The 17,762-nt window shown below is 33.5% G+C and overlaps 2 long non-coding RNA genes across 3 annotated transcripts; one reads left to right on the forward strand and one right to left on the reverse strand.

Annotated features, from left to right (window-relative positions):
• The first annotated feature begins 3,330 nt into the window (after nt 1-3,330).
• Nucleotides 3,331-5,987, forward strand: LOC122281967. 2 transcript variants are annotated; one of them, XR_006230353.1, is made up of 4 exons: nt 3,333-3,561; nt 3,720-3,752; nt 5,101-5,378; nt 5,585-5,987. It is a non-coding gene; the product is annotated as an uncharacterized LOC122281967 (long non-coding RNA). The 2 variants fall into 2 exon arrangements; XR_006230352.1 differs by having other exon boundaries at nt 3,331-3,561; nt 5,101-5,987.
• An 8,664-nt stretch (nt 5,988-14,651) lies between these two features.
• Nucleotides 14,652-16,195, reverse strand: LOC122280994. Its single transcript, XR_006230112.1, has 2 exons — nt 14,975-16,195; nt 14,652-14,797 (listed from the first exon to the last, which is right to left on the reverse strand). It is a non-coding gene; the product is annotated as an uncharacterized LOC122280994 (long non-coding RNA).
• Between the last annotated feature and the right edge of the window lie 1,567 nt (nt 16,196-17,762).

The following is a 17,762-nucleotide window of genomic DNA, read 5'->3' on the forward strand; positions in this document are numbered from 1 at the left end:
ATTGCAATGATCTTCTTGTGTGTATCTGAAAGATAACTCGTATCTGTACATCCAACTAACTGTGAACTTGATCCATGTTGATAAAATAATCACAACTGGATCTTTCTGCTCATCACTACTCTTCTGGAGTTGTACTCTTCTGGAGTTCTTGTAAATAATACAGTTAGTAGAGAATTCATCAACATTAGACCGCTAACCTCATTTTTTAATAAAAACGGTGGCCAGCATTTTAAGATCAGACAAGCACTGTGGATTTTCAACTTCTCTGTAGGTGTCAGGCATGCTGTCAGGCACCGCAGCTGTCAGGCGTGCTGTCAGGTGCCGCAGAGCTATGAAGCTATATTTGGTCTCTTTTCTCTTGCTGCACGAGAGATGCTGTATCATAATTTTCTCTATAAAAGAGATATTCAGGTCATCTTCATTCGCATCTCATCTTCTTTAATTTTCTGTAATCATACTGCATTTTTACTCTGCAATCTCTTTCTGCATTCTTATCCTACAATGGCTCAGCGATCTTCTCATAGCCAATATATGAGGTACTCTGCACCTCGTTCATCAGCTGTACCTGCTTCTACCACAGGTGCTATTATGCAATATAATGATCTGACTCATAGGTCAGATAATGAAGCTATCTATGAGCTTGTGAGTCTCGGTACCCGATACTCATCATCCATTGTCGCATTTTCTCAGCGACTGCAATCCAGAACTTGTGGAGTTGACAATTTCCACGAGAATATTGCTATATTTCAGCGACTTCTTCTGGAGTCCAACATGAAGATAGAATCAATAAAACAAGAGAATAGGAATTTAAAATCATTGCTTAAATCTTCTTTTCGATTGCCCACCCCTTTAGATAGAGATGCCATGCAGATTCTTGAAGAACAAAAGCGTTTAAAAAATGAGGCAAAGTGCCTCAAATTTCTGTAATTCTTGCTTCAAGATAATAAAATAATATTTTACAAATATTCATATTTGTGTTTCTATCTTTTGGTAGATGTTCTGTGTTCTCCCTTTTATTTATTCTTTAATAATGCACACTTCATATCAAACCCATAATATGAATCTGAAATACTAATTGTATTAACAGATGGTATTTCATGACTAATAACATCATCCATCTTCCCCTTGAAGCCGCAAGGGTTTCAGATTGATATTTCAAATATGTGCAGTTTTTATGAGCTCTTCGGGAGCCTCAATGACATTTAAATCATATATATAAACTGCAATAATAGCTTGTTTTCATTTGCGTTTGGATTGCTTTAGATCATATAAGGATCTTTGAAACTTGATAGAATACATATTTCCAGATGTATTCATATTAGAAGTTTCAGACATTTTCTATCCTTAAGGGATTTTCATATATATATATATATCATGATCCAATGATCCATATAAATATGCAGTTAATCATGCATATCCAAACTCTCGGTAATTTTCAAGCTAATAAAAATTTTAATATGATTTCAACCACTTTAAAATCATATCAATATTGTTTCTTCGAGAAACTAACTTGTGATTTCTTAACAAAAGCTCATTATTTTGCTCAGCTAATAGAAAACAAGATATAAGTTCAGAATATTTTTTGAACTTTCGCTCTAGATACTGCTGCTGCAGGAGCACATTCGAGGCATGAAAAGTAGTATGTCTTCTCTAACAAGTCATCATCAGTGACTTTTTCACTACATAATTTCAATAGCGAGCTAATTTTAAAGAGTGCAGAGTTATACTCACTAACACTCTTGAAGTCTTGCAACTTCAGGTGCATCCAATCATGACGAGCTTTTGGGAGGATTACAGTTTTCTGGTGTTCATATCTCTCCCTTAAATCATTCTACAAAATAAGTGGATCTTTCACCGTTAGATACTCAGTTTTTAATTCTTCATGAAGATAGTGCTGAAGGAAAATCATTGCCTTAGCACGGTCCTGCAGGGACCCTTGATTTCCTTCTTTAATTGTATCTCCCAGGTTCATCGCATCCAGATGGATCTCAGCATCAAGGATCCAAGATAAATAATTTTTTCCAGAAATGTCAAGAGCAACGAATTCTAATTTTGTAAGATTTGACATTTTTTACATATATAAATCAGGAATATAAAAATATATTGAAAAACTTACTTGAAGTTGAGGACTACTAGCTTCAAAATCGTCAGAACTTTCGTGCTGATAACGTGTTATGAAACTATCGAAAGGAGAGAGAGAGAGATAGAGCTCAGAGAAGTTATGAAACTTATAAATTTATTAAAGAATTCAACGATATGTATAGGCGTACAAAGGGAACTATGCTAGCTTACTATGTTGCACTATGCTAGTACTATGCACTATGCATATGTTGGCCAACTCACTATGCTAGTACTATGCTAGCACTATGCATTATGTATTTGACGACTAGATAAATATGGTCATACAATTCAAGATAATTTATAACAAAAGGAATGTTTGATTAATTTTAGAGTTTTCTTTTTGTTTGAAAATGATTGGACGTGAAATATGTATGTGTTTTTTTTAATAACATTCCCTGGTACCCCCAATATAAAGTGGCAAAGGGAAACTTACATGCCCGCTAATGTCGGTTCGTGATCATGAATGGCTACATGTTTTTTAATACTTGGGGACGTGCAAGCATGAACTCTTGTGCTTTTTTCCATTAAACTACGTAACCATTTCTTTGTTTCTTTGCGAGCATCTGTTATTATTATTATTATTATTATTATTATTATTATTATTATTATTATCTGTGTGTTTAAAAAATATTTTTCATTTGGTTAAGTTGAGCTTATAATTGGGGTTCCAACTTCCAATGCCATGTCTCTTACAACTAGTGAATAGCGAAACTCGGTTTAAGGACAATGCCATTTGGTTTGTCCAGTTTTAGTTTTCGAACACAAAATTCACCGAGACTTTGTCGCGACGGTAGGTTCGGATAGGTGTTTTTTTGTTTTTTACTTAATGATTACATAAGAATTTTTTAATAAAGTTGTGAATTTTTTTAAGTTAAAAATGTTTAAAGATATAAAAAAAATATATGAAAAAAAGGGTCAAATGACCTTCTTAGGGGAATTTCCAATCCTTAATTTTAAGGATTAAGAACATAAATTATTATTTTTTAAAAAAAGAAGACTGATTGTATCTCTACTTTTATTAATATCTCTATTTTCTGTGGAGAAATATTACGTACAATTTAGAAGACCGGCAGTTACAAAAATCCAAAAACCAATGTCTTGCGAAAACATAACTCCGAAACTTTTTTTTTTTTTAATAAAAAAACACTATAATCTGAATGGTTTCATTAAAGCCCCTTCGGCCCGTTGATAAGCCCATTTGGCCCAAAAAGGGTGTCGTACTTGCGCGAGAAACAAGATGATCTGCAGTCGACCCCAACCCAAGAGAGATGGTCATGGACAAGAGAAGCAGAGAAGCGACTGGCTGCAGCTGCTCAAACCCAGACCAGACCCTCTTCTTCGAATAGACCCCTCCCGCCTCCTCATCCTCTCCAGCCCAGGTCTCCACCACAGCCGCCACTCCTAGCTCATCCTCGCTTCGAACCCGTTGATCGTGAAAAGGTCCCCTCCTCAGTCCTCTCTCACTCTCGTTCTCTGTGAACTTCCTCTCGTTTTTGTTTACTGCATAGAATAACAATGCGGTATTCACTATGACACTCTGAAACTCTTGAATTGTATAAATTTGTATTGATTTCTTTTGTGGCATGACACAATTGCAGACTTGCCCTCTGTTGCTCCAAGTTTTCACCAAGGTATGCGCAAACTTTATCAAAACATTCACTTTTGGTGGCGTTGCAGAAAACTTTTAGATTTGCTTATTAGAATGCTTGAGTAAGGGGAGAGAGCGACTAGAGTTTTGGTCATAGGAAACGGGCGATTGCTCCCGGAAAGCTTCCAGCATGCTCACTCATAAAATTTTCTGACTGCTGACAAAGGAGACGCTTGGGAATGAGACGAGATGAGGACATTATAAACAGTAGTAAGCTAGTTTACTTATTTGAAAATAGATCTTATCTTAAAATTTTTATCTCATTTTATCTATTTTCATCTATTTTTTAAACATAATTCAAATATAAAATTTTTAAATTAATTATTATAACTTTTTCAAATTAATCATTATAATTTTTTCAAATTTTTAAATAAAAAATAAACAAAATTAATATTACAAAACTGTGTATTATAACCACATTTTAATTTTATAATATTTTTTATTCAACTTTTTCGCTCTTATTTTTTAAAACTCGAAAAATATTTAACTCAAACTATCTTATTATTATTTATAAAATTTTTATCTCATCTCATTCTCCAAACAAGTCCCAATATTTTATGGAGTTTTGGAAAATAAGAAAGAAAAAATTAAATAAAAAAATTATAAAGTTAAAATATTGTTGTAATATAATTTTTTAATATTTTTTTTATTTTAAAATTTGAAAATGTTAAATTATTTTTTGATTAAAAGTTTAAAAATGTTGTAATGATTAATTTGAAAATATTTATATTGAGTGATATTTAAGAAAAAAATAAAATAAAATAAGATAAGATAGAATGTGACGAAAACTATTTCCAAACATCCTTAACAGTATGTTAGAACTTTCTGGTTTGAATTTGACGTCAGTTGCCGAGAATGCTAATCGACTGTGCAAAAATGTGTTCATTTTACTCTCTTTTCCAATAAATAGGATGCAAAATGTTAATGCGGGCATTCTCGGCTGTCAAAGAGTCATTTATTGTTAGTTACAAACAGCAGGCGATGTGTAGGACTACTAAAAGCCTAGATTATGCGCTGTCTACTCTAATGGAGTGGTTTTTGATTAATAAAAATTTTATATGCAGTTACTTTTATATATTTTTTGTATATTCTATTAATATGATTAATTACATTATTTTTTTTATTATAAAATAATTATTTTGATTAATCATATAAGTAAAATATGTAAAAAATATATAAAAATATCTGTATTAAATAAAACTCCTTTAAGGAAATCAAAACCATCACACCATCACTCCATGTATCAAACCAGTACCAAGCCACTTAAGCATCTTCCCATGCCATTGTGCACCGAAATTTAACCTTTGGTCTTTTCCCCCTTCCTTTCTCAGTACATGAACCAGATGTGACATAATCACTGGATGTTTTGTTCACCTGAAGATGGCGGCACGCTCTGCCTGGCACTCGTCATAGCTACTGCTTTGTTCTTCTTGCTCTTGACTGTGTGTAATCGACTACTTCTTTTGTGGCATGTGAATCTGCACAAATTTGTTGGACCGGTATCCAAACCCATCAATGAGATTTAGATCATCAATGTGGGATCATCTCTAGGCTCTTTGATGGACTGTGTAGGTGGTATATATGTGTTATATGCAAATGGTCTGAGGAGGTATTGTTTCTGACTTGCTGTGGTTTGTGTTGTCCCTTGTACACATAATCACAGCTATGCCCCTTTCCCTTGAAAGTCTCTAATTTTATTGTTGGGTGTGTAGATGGATGCATGTTTCTTTTTATCTTGTTGGCTAATTTTACTAGTTCTCCATATTTTCTGTTTTTAGGACATTTGGTTATTATTTTGGTTTTGAATTTATTTAGATTGGAAGTCATCATAATGAGGAAGATTTTGCAGTGAGAGGCAAGGAACCCAAAGATGAGGTTCAAATTTATACATGGAAGGATGCAACGCTACGTGAAATAACTTATCTTGTATGTTGTACGCCCAATCCTATCCTGTTCCATTGAATTAGATGTTTTATTTGTCCTGTAGATGATTTTAGTTTGTCAGGTTAAAGAGGTTGCTCCAGAGGCCAGGAGAAAAAGTTTCTTCTCCTGAAATAATTTTGTAATCACCTTTATTTGCGAGATATTGAGTATCCCATGACATAAATGGATTAAGCCTTTGGGCATACATAACACCCTTCTGTGATGAGCGCATATTGGTTGAATGCGCATGCATAGAAAAAATGTTACTGCGATTTATTCTTTAAACTTTCACATATCTTGCTCTCTAAGGTGGGGATGACACATTTTTTTATTTTGTTGATTAATAGGTGAGGATGACACTTTTTTTTTTTTTGATGGGGATGACACTTTCTTATGGAAACAGGAGACGAGTTGGACAGCATGTCATTGGGTGAACTTAGCTTCCAGGCCATAGCCATAGCCATATGTCACCACCCATATTTTTTTAGAGAATTTCATAACCTTTTAGAGTCTCTTAATCTTTTGTAGATTATTCTTGAATCTTGTAGAATGTTGTAAAATTATATGGAGTACTCTAAAATAGTGTAGAACCTCTTAAGGGGAACCTTGTAGATAATTCTAAAATAGTAGTCTAGAATGTTCTTTACCATTAGATTGTGATAGATGTTACAATCCTAACCATTCTTAATACCAAAAGGTCCCTATAAATAGAGAGAGTCCTCATTTATATAAGACACCAAGCAATAAGAGCAAATAAGTTCTCTAGAGTTTATCTCTCTACTTTCTCACTCTAGATTTATTTTCTTTTGTCTTGAGTCATTTAGAAGGCTTACTTAAGAGTTTTGTGGAGAAAAAACCTCCTAAGGCCGCACGGGATGTGTGAAGAAATTCTAAATCCATGATAGTTGGTATCAAAGCGTCCAGGTTAGGATGACGGATCCAAGTAAGATCACCATAGAGCACCTGGAGCCACGAAAGAGCAAGAGGTCGAAGGATTCAACCTCGTCTATGGAGTCTCGTCTCGATAACATCGAGAAGGCCATGATTAAGATATTGGCCAAGATTGAGGAATGAGATCAGTCTCACAGGGAGGTGAGCACTCTTGACAACACTGTGACTAGGATGGAGGTGGCGATAGAGAATGTCAAGGACCGATTTGGCATCGTGGAGTAAAGTTTGTGTGACGCCCCCAGATTCCGTTTGGGATCGGACGGACATTTGAAGCGTCGAGACATGCAATACAAGGTTACCTGCCCCCGTTCATGACATATAAGATGCAATGTTCCTAATATGCATCTAACAATATGTAATATTCGCAGGGGATAAATGTTTTCTTTAGCAATACTATGCACCAAATTGAAAATATCTCAAATGCTTAAAACATGCTTCATACATAAAAACCCATTGAACAACTAAAATCGCAACACTAGTCCAAAATGGTTATGATCCCAAAAGTACTAGAGATGCAACTCCATCGTACAAGTAGTAATTTATGTTAACTACTATATTAACATTGATGTCTCACCGTCGCTTAATCAACTGTATCTAGTTGGTCAGCTCCTGATCCTCATTCAGGTCCTGTAACAAGATCTACCATTCGGGAGGAATGGTAGTTGGGACTACCACAGTGAGATTTGATTACAAATCTCAGTAAGTTAACAAAAACTTTCACACAGGCTAATGATGCATGGATGACAGTAAAAGCATGAATGTATAATCAAATTCATAAGTAATTAAAGCATAACTTGACGTACAACATAACATAATTGACATAACTTAAATTGAAACGTGAACTGAACTTGACTTGACATGAACTTGATCTGAAACTTGTCTTAACATGAACTTGTTCTGAAACTTGACTTAACATGAAAAATACATACTCCACAGTTGTTTGGCCCTATGTACATAGCATAATTGATATAACTTAAATTGAAACGTGAATTGAACTTGACTTGACATGAACTTGATCTGAAACTTGACTTATCATGAACTTATTCTGAAACTTGACTTAACATGAAAAATACATACTCCACAGTTGTTGTGACCCCATGTATTTTACGTGTAAATACATACTCCACAGTTGTTGTGGCTCCATGTATTCTACACATCACAATGCAGTTAAATACATACTCCACAGTTGTTGTGGCTTCATGTATTCTACGTGTACATACATACTCCATAGTTGTTGTGGCCCCATGTATTCTACACGTCACAATACAATTAAATACATACTCTACAGTTGTTATGGCCCCATGTATTCTACATGTCACAATGCAGTTAAATACATACTCCACAGTTGTTGTGGCTCCATGTATTCTACGTGTCACAATTACTGTGTCTCACGTAGTGTATGCGTCACAATTGCTGTGACCCCATACTTCGTGTGCCATAGTTGTTGTGGACCCCACGAAACTGAATGTAACTCAAGATGAAACGTGACTGGAATACGAAAGGACTGAAACCCTGATGTAACATAACGTGACTTGAACATAACTTGAAATACATGACCAACTTGAGATAGAAACATTTCGTAACATGGCATAACATATAATGGACAACATATTTAACATAACATACTTGCAACAGTAAATATTACATGACTTGACATACATGTAATAAATGACATACTTAGCATGATGTACTTGTAATGTACAGCAATACATGACATAATATATTATGTAACAGATAAAAATTGATGACAGAATAAATTCTGTATAACAGACCATTACGTGATGACTTGGCATGGCATGACATATATGGTAACACACATACATACACTGTAGTTCCTTTACTCAGCACACATACACAGTTGACTGATAGTAAGTTAAAAGCTAACTTACCTCGATCTCCGCGTTTCTTATAAAACCTTAAGCGCGATCACGAGGAATTGTAATTAGTGATTCTAAAAGTTAGCACTAAATCACTAATAATTTAAAATATGAAAAATACTAACTTAAAGACTAAAATTTTCATTTTACTCTCTGCATGTAGGAAAATGACCGTTTAACCCATAATTTAAGGATTTTGTATACTAATTTCAAAAGTCACCAAAATTTACATGCTTCATGTAAATTTTATCCTCAACTCAAATATCAATTTAGAAAAATATAAAACTAATCACAACTATTAAAACTCCATATGACCAAAATTCTCATATGCTATTTCCATTTATTTTTGTTTCTAATTTATTTTGATTAACCTTTTGATCTATAATTTATAAAGATGTGATCTTCAAATCAACCATCACATGATTTAAAAATATATCCTAAAACATATATAAGCTTCTAATTCAAGATCACATGGTTAAAAATTAACCAAAACATAAATTTAGCCAAGAATATCCACACTTTGGCTTATCTGAATATCTTTTTGCATAAAATTTCATATCTTTGAAACTAATATCAAATATCTTCCAAAATAATAATATAACATGTATATAAGATACTTAGGATCCTCCAATAAAATTATCAAAGTCATTGGAATAGGTTTAGACCACCAAAGAGTTAAACTTTCTCAAAACAAAAACTGTTTTTCCTCTTCCAGTTTCTAAGTTTCTAAATCTAAGAAAATATTTTATCAAAACCTTTAATCATGCAAAAATCCTCAACCAATAATCATATATACATGTTAACAATATTCCATAAAAATTTCGGACCAATATATATCCATTAGCTTGGTCAAAAACTCCAAACTATAACATATTCTCTAGTTTATTTCCCAGAATGACCTTTCTATAGTTTACATAATATTTAATTGACCAAATGATTTTCAAATGGGACAAATAAGATATCCACGTAAATTAGACTAAAAAAGAAACAACTTATATGAAGGAGACTTTATGATAAAACACTTACAAAAGCTTCGAAATAGGCGTGGAAAAGAACACCTAAAAGCTATCCGAGAGAGAGTGTTTGGTATTCTTTCAATGGAAAGTGTAAATGAAGATAATTTCGTGGGGGAGGAGGTGGCTGGAGATACTTATGGATGAGATATGGAAGAGATGAGGTTGGAGTGAGAGTTGTATGTAGGTCTCTCTTACCTAGAGTGAGAGTTAAGTGTAGGACTCTCTTACCCGATAATATCTACAAAAGTTATCTCAAGATATTTTTTACCCAATAATATCCACGAAATTAGCTTAATATATTTTTATCCAATAATATCCACAAAATTAACTTAAGATATTTTTATCCAATAATATCCACAATTTTGAACCGACGTTTCGTCCGAAAATATGGAAAAATGTTATTGCGCCATAAGACCTTAAATGATCCTCCGAGTCTAATGGCACAAACCATAATACATTTTGAGACTTCTAACTATCTCCAATAATCAAAAACACACTTATGATACCATAGTAAATAATAACGATAACTATGTAGTTAGACTAAAACTTATATGATTAATAGATTCATGAAAACTTATAAAATCTTCGCGAGGTTCCTAAAGTCAATAGAAATTTTACAATTGAATTTCTAGCAGACTGTTACAGTTTGGAAGAGTTAGGATTGGAGGGACAATCTGAATCGCTCAAGGAGTCCATTCTGAGCGTCATCAACCCCACCATCGAGGCACAGTATGTTGATAATGTTGTTTTCTAAGACCGAGTCTTGGGGGAGCTAACAAGATTCCAAGAGCAAATTGAGGAATACCGCGTCGGTCTAGAGGAGACCAAGGTGGATTGGGCCATGTGCAAGCGAGCAGTGGCCAACAGAAGCACCATTGGAGCTGGAATGATGGCAACACTAAGGGTGGATACCCCCAAACCAAAAGAGTTCGATAGTAAGCAGGATACCAAAGAATTAGACAACTACATGTGACACATGGAGCGCTACTTTGAAGTTTTGAACATGCAAGATGAGCATGTCAAGGTACGTACTGCCTCTCTCTACCTTACTAATCTTGCTGGTACTTGGTGGCATCGTAAGCATAATGAGATAGAGAATGGTACTTGCACCATTGACTATTGGGAAGAGTTCAAACATGAACTCAAAAGGCAATTCTATCCTGAGAATGTGGCTATCAATGCGCGGAAGAGAATGAATGAGTTGAAGCACACCTTTTCTATCCATAACTATGTTGAGAAATTTTTTACCCTTATGCTTCAAATTACAAACATGAGTGAAAAAGATCAACTTCATCAATGGTCTCAAGTCATGGGTGGCTCAAGAACTCAAGCATCGTGGGGTCAACGACATCTCCACTAACCTGACAGTGGCAGAAACCTTAAAAGAATTTGAATATCATAAGAGTAATAACTCTTCAAAGTCCAAGTTTTCAAATGATAATCACGGCAAGGGTGGGGAAGCGAAGGGGTTCAAGCCTCCACAGTACAAAGAGCGAGGAGACAAGCCTTCAACATCAAAGGAAGGTAAGAAAGACCACTCCAAAGACAAGAAGCCAAAGGATGTTTGCTTCCTTTGTGACGGACCACATTGGGCTAGAGATTGTCCTAAGAGGAAGGCCCTCAATGCCATGTTGGAAGAAAAGGAAGTTCAAGAAAAGTCACATTTAAGGTATCTACAACTTCTCAACTTACTCAAGGCAAGCACGAAGCCAACCACTAAGGATGGATTTTTGATGTTTGTAGAGGTACTCATAAATGGGAAGAAGACTCATGCCATGGTCGACTCAGGAGTTTTTCACAACTTTATCAAGAAGGAAGAGGTCGCACAGCTAGGGATTCCTCTCAAGAAGGGTCAAGGATGGTTGAAAACCGTAAATTTCGAAGCCAAACCCCTTATGGTGTAGCTTACGGGGTGGAGCTACAACTTGACACTTGGAAAGGTACGGTGGATTTCTCAGTCGTTCTTATGGATGATTTCGACATTATGTTGGGGGTGGAATTCTTGAGACAGTTTAATGTAGTGTCTCTTCCCCACTATAACTCGGTGTGCATCTTAGAGGGTGGTCCATGCCTGATACCCACCGTGTCTAAACCAAACACCACCCAACTTCTATCTGCCATGCAATTCAAGAAAGGTTGGAAGAAGGACGAAGTGTCTTACTTGGCTTCTATGGAGGGAGATGAAGTGAAGATTTCTTCCCTCCACCTAAGGAGATCCAAAAGGTGCTCAAGGACTATGAGGATGTCATGCCCCCAGAGTTACCCAAGCAACTACCACCTAAGAGAGAGGTGGACCATTAGATCGAGTTGGAACTCGGCGCCAAACCACCCGCCAAGGCACCTTACCGTATGTTACCTCTAGAGTTTGAAGAAATAAGGAGACAACTTAAGGAGCTACTTGATGCCGGATTCATCCAACCCTCTGAGACACCATATGGGACACCCGTATTATTTCAAAAGAAGCATGACGGGTCTTTGCGGCTGTGCATCGACTATCAGGCTCTAAATAAGGTAACCATAAAAACCAAGTATCCCATTCCTTTGATTGCTGATTTGCTTGATCAATTGGGCTATGCAAAGTACTTCTCTAAACTTGATCTAAGATCGGCGTATTATCAAGTGAGGATTGCGGAAGGAGATGAACCAAAGACAACTTGTGCAACTCGCTATGGGGCATACAAGTTCCTAGTGATGCCTTTTGGCCTTACAAATGCTCCAGCCACCTTCTGCACACTTATGAACAAGATCTTCTATCCCTATCTTGATCAATTTGTGTTAGTCTATTTAGATGATATCGTCATCTATAATTCTACCCTTGAGGAACACGTGGAGCATCAAAGGGTTATTTTCCGTGTCTAAAGAGAAAACCAACTCTATGTCAAGAAGGAGAAGTGTTCATTTGCACTAACCGAAGTCCATTTCCTTGGCCATAAAATCCAAGGTAGAAAACTCAGCATGGAGGAGGGGAAAGTTGAGGCCAACAAGAAGTGGGATCCTCCCACTAAGGTTACAGAACTTCGATCATTCCTTGTACTTGTCAACTATTATAGAAGATTTATAAAGGGATACTCCACAAGAGCGTCCCCCCTCACCGACTTGTTCAAGAAAAACAGGATGTGAGAGTGGACATCAAGATGTCAGGAAGCCTTCGATGATCTGAAGACAACCATCATGGAGGAACCAATCTTGGCCCTACTAGATTGCACCAAGCCTTTTGAGGTGCAATCAAATGTATCAGATTTTGCCATTGGGGGAGTTCTCATGCAAGAGGGACACCCCATTGCATATGAGAGTCGCAAACTTAATGAGACTGAAAGGCGATACATTGTGGAAGAGAAGGAGATGGCAGCCATTATTCACTGCCTCAAAGTTTGGCGGCACTATTTGCTTGGCTCCCGTTTTGTGGTCAAGATAGATAATATTGCCACTAGTTACTTCCAAAGTCAAAAGAAACTAAGCCCAAAGCAAGCTAGGTGGCAAGACTTCTTGGCAGAATTTGACTATGTCTTGGAGTATAAACCCGGCAAGGCCAACCTTGTTGCTGTTGCATTAAGCAGAAAAAGCAAACTTTCTGTTATTACTCAAGTTTAAGGGGAGCTACTTGACATAATCTGTGAAGGCATGGAGCATGATCCCTTAGCCAAGAACTTGGTAAATATGGTTAAGGAAGGGAAAACTAAGAGATTTTGGGTCGAGAACGGTCTTCTCTACACCAGGCGAATCTATATTCCAAAGTGTTTCCTACTATTGGCCTCAATTGAGAGATGAGATGGAACTCTATGTGAAGACTTGTCTTGTGTGTCAACAAGATAAGGCAGAGAATCAAAGTCCCGCAGGATTGTTAGAACCACTACCCATTCCTTCTCATCTATGATAAAGTGTGAGCATGGATTTTATAGTGGCTCTACTTAAATCTGAGGGGTGTGGTACTATCATTATGGTGGTAGACCGATCTCCAAGTATGCAACCTTTATAGTGGCCCCTAAGGATTGCTCAGTCGAAGAAACTGCAAAATTATTCTTCAAACATGTGGTGAAGTATTGGGGCTTACTACAAAGCATCATTAGTGATCGGGATCCTCGCTTCACAGGAAAGTTCTAGTTATGACTATTCAAGCTTATGGGGTCTGCCCTACATTTCTCTACCAGCTAGAGCTGAAAATCAGACAGGCTGGATCGAATAAACCGACCGGACCGGTCACTTTTGGACCGAACCGAACCGGACCGAATTGGGTCCAGTTCGATCCGGTCCATTTTTCAAGGGACCAAAGGGTTTCGGTCTGGTCCAGGGGTTTTTCAAACCGGACCGAATAGAAATTAAAAAATATATATTATTTATATAATATTTGTATATAATTATATATGATATAAAAAATATTAATAGTCTAATATAGACTATAGTTATACTTATACTAATATATAGTTATACTAAATCACTATAAATAATACTTCAACAATAGCTATAGTGACCTATACTAATAGTCTACTATTAATACTAATATATTATTATATAATTTATATAGTTATACTAATCATAATAAGTTAATAATTAAATCACTAGAAATATAACTATATATATTTAGTATGAATGTATTATATCTATAGTGATTATATAAGCGGCAATCCGCTTGCTACAGTGTTAAGAACAGTAAAAAAAAATTTTTCAATTTTATCCTTTACTTTATTTGGAAATTACCGCAGTTTACATTTTACTTTCATTCCACCGACAGTTATTTTTGTCTTTCTGCCTCCCACCGACAGATTAGTTTGCTTTATTATTTATCCGATTTTGCCCTTATTTTTGTTGTTCAGTTCATTGTGTTCAGTATCGTTTTACTTTGTCTTCAGTATCGTTTTACTTTGCCCACTTTATGTTATTGTCTTTTTACCATTAATACTTATCTCTTAATCTGACAATTTGAATCCAACTGTAGTTTAAATATCAGAATTTTTTTCATTTCCGTCTTGTGGCTCTCTACTACGTTCTGCTCTCTCACTCAGCATTGTAGGTACGTTTTATTTGTTTTCCTCAGTATTGTAAAAATTAACTGTATTGTATGAATCTATTTCTTATATTATGTAATTACATGATATGCATGTGTATTACAGCCAAAAAAAATGGAAAGATAAAACTATATTTGCATATTTACTATATTTGCATATTTACATCTTTATTTACATAGAGTAAACCCAACAAAAAAATTAAATCCCTCATACAAATTGGATCTTCTGAAATTTAATCTTCAAATTTGTTCGTACGTCCTAAGAACACAAAAAAAAAAACAGCAGTTAAGAGTGAAAACACAAAACCGAGTTCCAAAATTTTTGAAAAAAAAAACTATCCAGTTGAAAATTTTCGTCTAGATGTGAAAAATATCTATCTATACTAATAATTTACATCAATACACGAAAATAATGAACAAATGAAAAAAATTTCACCTTCCGGCGTGGTCGTGGGCTGCCGACTGGCCATTATCAGCCGATGTGAACTGCGATATTAGGAAGACCCAACAAACAACATATTCAACGGAAAAACCTAGAAATATCCATCAGGAAAAACAAAAACTTCCTTCAACCAAAAACAACAGATCCAACCAACAAACCGAAAATATCGTTCAGATAAAAAAAAATTAAAACCCAAACAGAGTACGTTAATACACAATGGTGAAATAATACACAAACGAAAAATATTTCACCTTCCGCCGTGGTAGTCGGCTGCTAAGCGCGGCCATAGGCAGCGGATCTGAGCCACCACGAGAGGAAGAACTAACAAATAACAAATCCAACAGAAAAATTCAAAAATATGCATAAAAAAATAACAATAAGTTGTTATTGTGCATGGAGGATCCGCACGTTACATACATCATTTGCAAAACAATAAGTTGTTGTACAGATCTGAAAATTCCAAACATCAAACAACAAAATAAGAGAACGGAAGAACAAAATAAGGCAAGAGACAAAAACAAGAACAAAAAAACGAGAAGGAAACTCAACCAAAAAAAAAAAAATTGTTCAGATCTTAAAGTAAAAACAGAACAAAATTTGAAAAACTGTCAAAAACATTCTTCATTGAAACGTATAAAAAATCAATAACAAATAAATGAAATAAACGGTTCAGATCTGAAAGTTTAGAAAAAAAAAATTCCCGTAAAAAATATTCTAGATCTAAATGCACAAAAGATGAACAAAAAAAAAATATAATAAACGCAAGAGATGAGTAGTTCAGACGAAACTACAGGAGATTAAAAGAAAAAGAAAGTAGAAACAAAGATCAAACAAGAAGATAAAAACTGAGAGAAAAAAAATTCCCGTAAAGAACATTCTAGATCTAAATGCACCAAAAAAAAATCAAATAAATGCAAGAGATGAGTAATGCGGACAAAACTGCAAGAGATTAAAAGAAAAATAAAATAAAAACAAAGATCAAACAAGAAAATGAAAACAGAGAGAGAGAGAGAGAGAGAGAGAGAGAGAGAGAGAGAGAGGAAGCTCAAATGGTAGGGGGCCGAAATGAGAGGGAGAGGGGACGGCTGAAAGTTGTAGGGGTGAAATGAAAAGGGTTAAGAGTTAAAGATGGTTATATATGGGTGTCTAGGGTTAGGATCAAATTTACTTTTCTACCCCTCTTATCATTTGTTTACTACCGGTTTAAGGGTTACGTTTATTTACTTATATATATTTATATCTATATTTGTATATTTTTATCTCTATCTATACACGGATGAATATATCAATATATATATAAATATTTATATATTTATATATTTATAGTTATATTATATAAATATTTATACATTTATAATCATTTAAACTTTTTATTATATTCATTTACTTTCAACTATCTACACTTTTAATCATAGTCATATTTAATATAATTTTAAATAATAATTTAAATAGTTATGGAAATAAAAAAATTATTTATAAAAATATTATCATACCTACAAAACAATTATTTAAATTTTTGTTTAAAATATTCATTAGAGTAATAATTAAAAAAATAAAAAAAAATATTGAATGGTTAAATTTGTAAATATAAGAAAAAAATAATTAATAAAAAATAATATAGAAATATTATTTTAATATAATAGAGAAATAATAGAGAATGAGATATTAGAGGTTTTTGAAAAATGAGAAAAATTTGGATAATAATTTTCTAAAATATCATTTTTAGCTAAATTATACATAATTTTATGGAAAAATTAATATGAATGCCTTTATAAGATTACTTTTTTGTCATTTTTTCAAACTTGTCTGTTTTGCTTTTTGTTAGATTTTCATTTTTTTTTTCCCATCATTTACACCACTTATATGTTGCTATAAAATTAATTTTAAATATTATTTTTTTAAATATTTTCTTCTAATCATTTAAACTTTGTATTATATTTATTTACTTCCAATTATCTACACTTTTTATCATAGTCATATTTATGATTGTTTTAAACAATAATTTTAAAAATAAATTAAATAATTATGGAAATATAAAGAATATAATTATAAAAATATTATCATACCCACAAAAATTTATTTAATTTTTTATTTAAAATATTCACTAAAATAACAATTCAAAAAATAGGAAAAAATATTGAGTTGTTAAATTTGTACATATAAGTTAAAAATAATAAATAAAAAAATTAGAAAAATATTATTTTAATATAATAGATAAAGAATACAGAATAAAATGTTACAGTTTTTTAAAAAATAAGTAAAATTTGGTGAAAGTTATAAAACTTTTACGAAATCTCGTTTCTAGGTAAATTATAAAGAAATTTATGGGAAACTTAATGTAAATGTTCTTATACAATTACTTTTTTGTTATTCTGTCAAAAAATTTTTTTCTTTGCCTTTTTTTTTTCCTTTTTATTAGATAACTTAACTAATTTGTTTGCCTTTTTTTATTTCCCATAAATGTAAATTTATGGGAAACGTAATGTAAATGTTCTTATAATCATTTAAAATTTTTATTATATTTATTTACTTCTAATTATCTACAGTTTTTATTATGCACATATTTATTATAATTTTAAAAATATTTTAAATATTTATGGAAATATAAAAAATTTATCATATCTAATTTTTTTTTTAAATATTCAGTAAAGTAACATTTTAAAAAATAAGAAAAAATATTGAGTTCTTAAATTTATAAATAGAGGTAAAAAATTAATAATAAAACAATAATAGAGTAAAATAGATAAAGAATAATGAATGAAATGTTAGAGGTTTTAAAAAA

This window comes from Carya illinoinensis, chromosome 11 (assembly GCF_018687715.1).
Source record: "Carya illinoinensis cultivar Pawnee chromosome 11, C.illinoinensisPawnee_v1, whole genome shotgun sequence".
In the NCBI taxonomy this organism is placed as follows: Eukaryota; Viridiplantae; Streptophyta; class Magnoliopsida; order Fagales; family Juglandaceae; genus Carya; species Carya illinoinensis.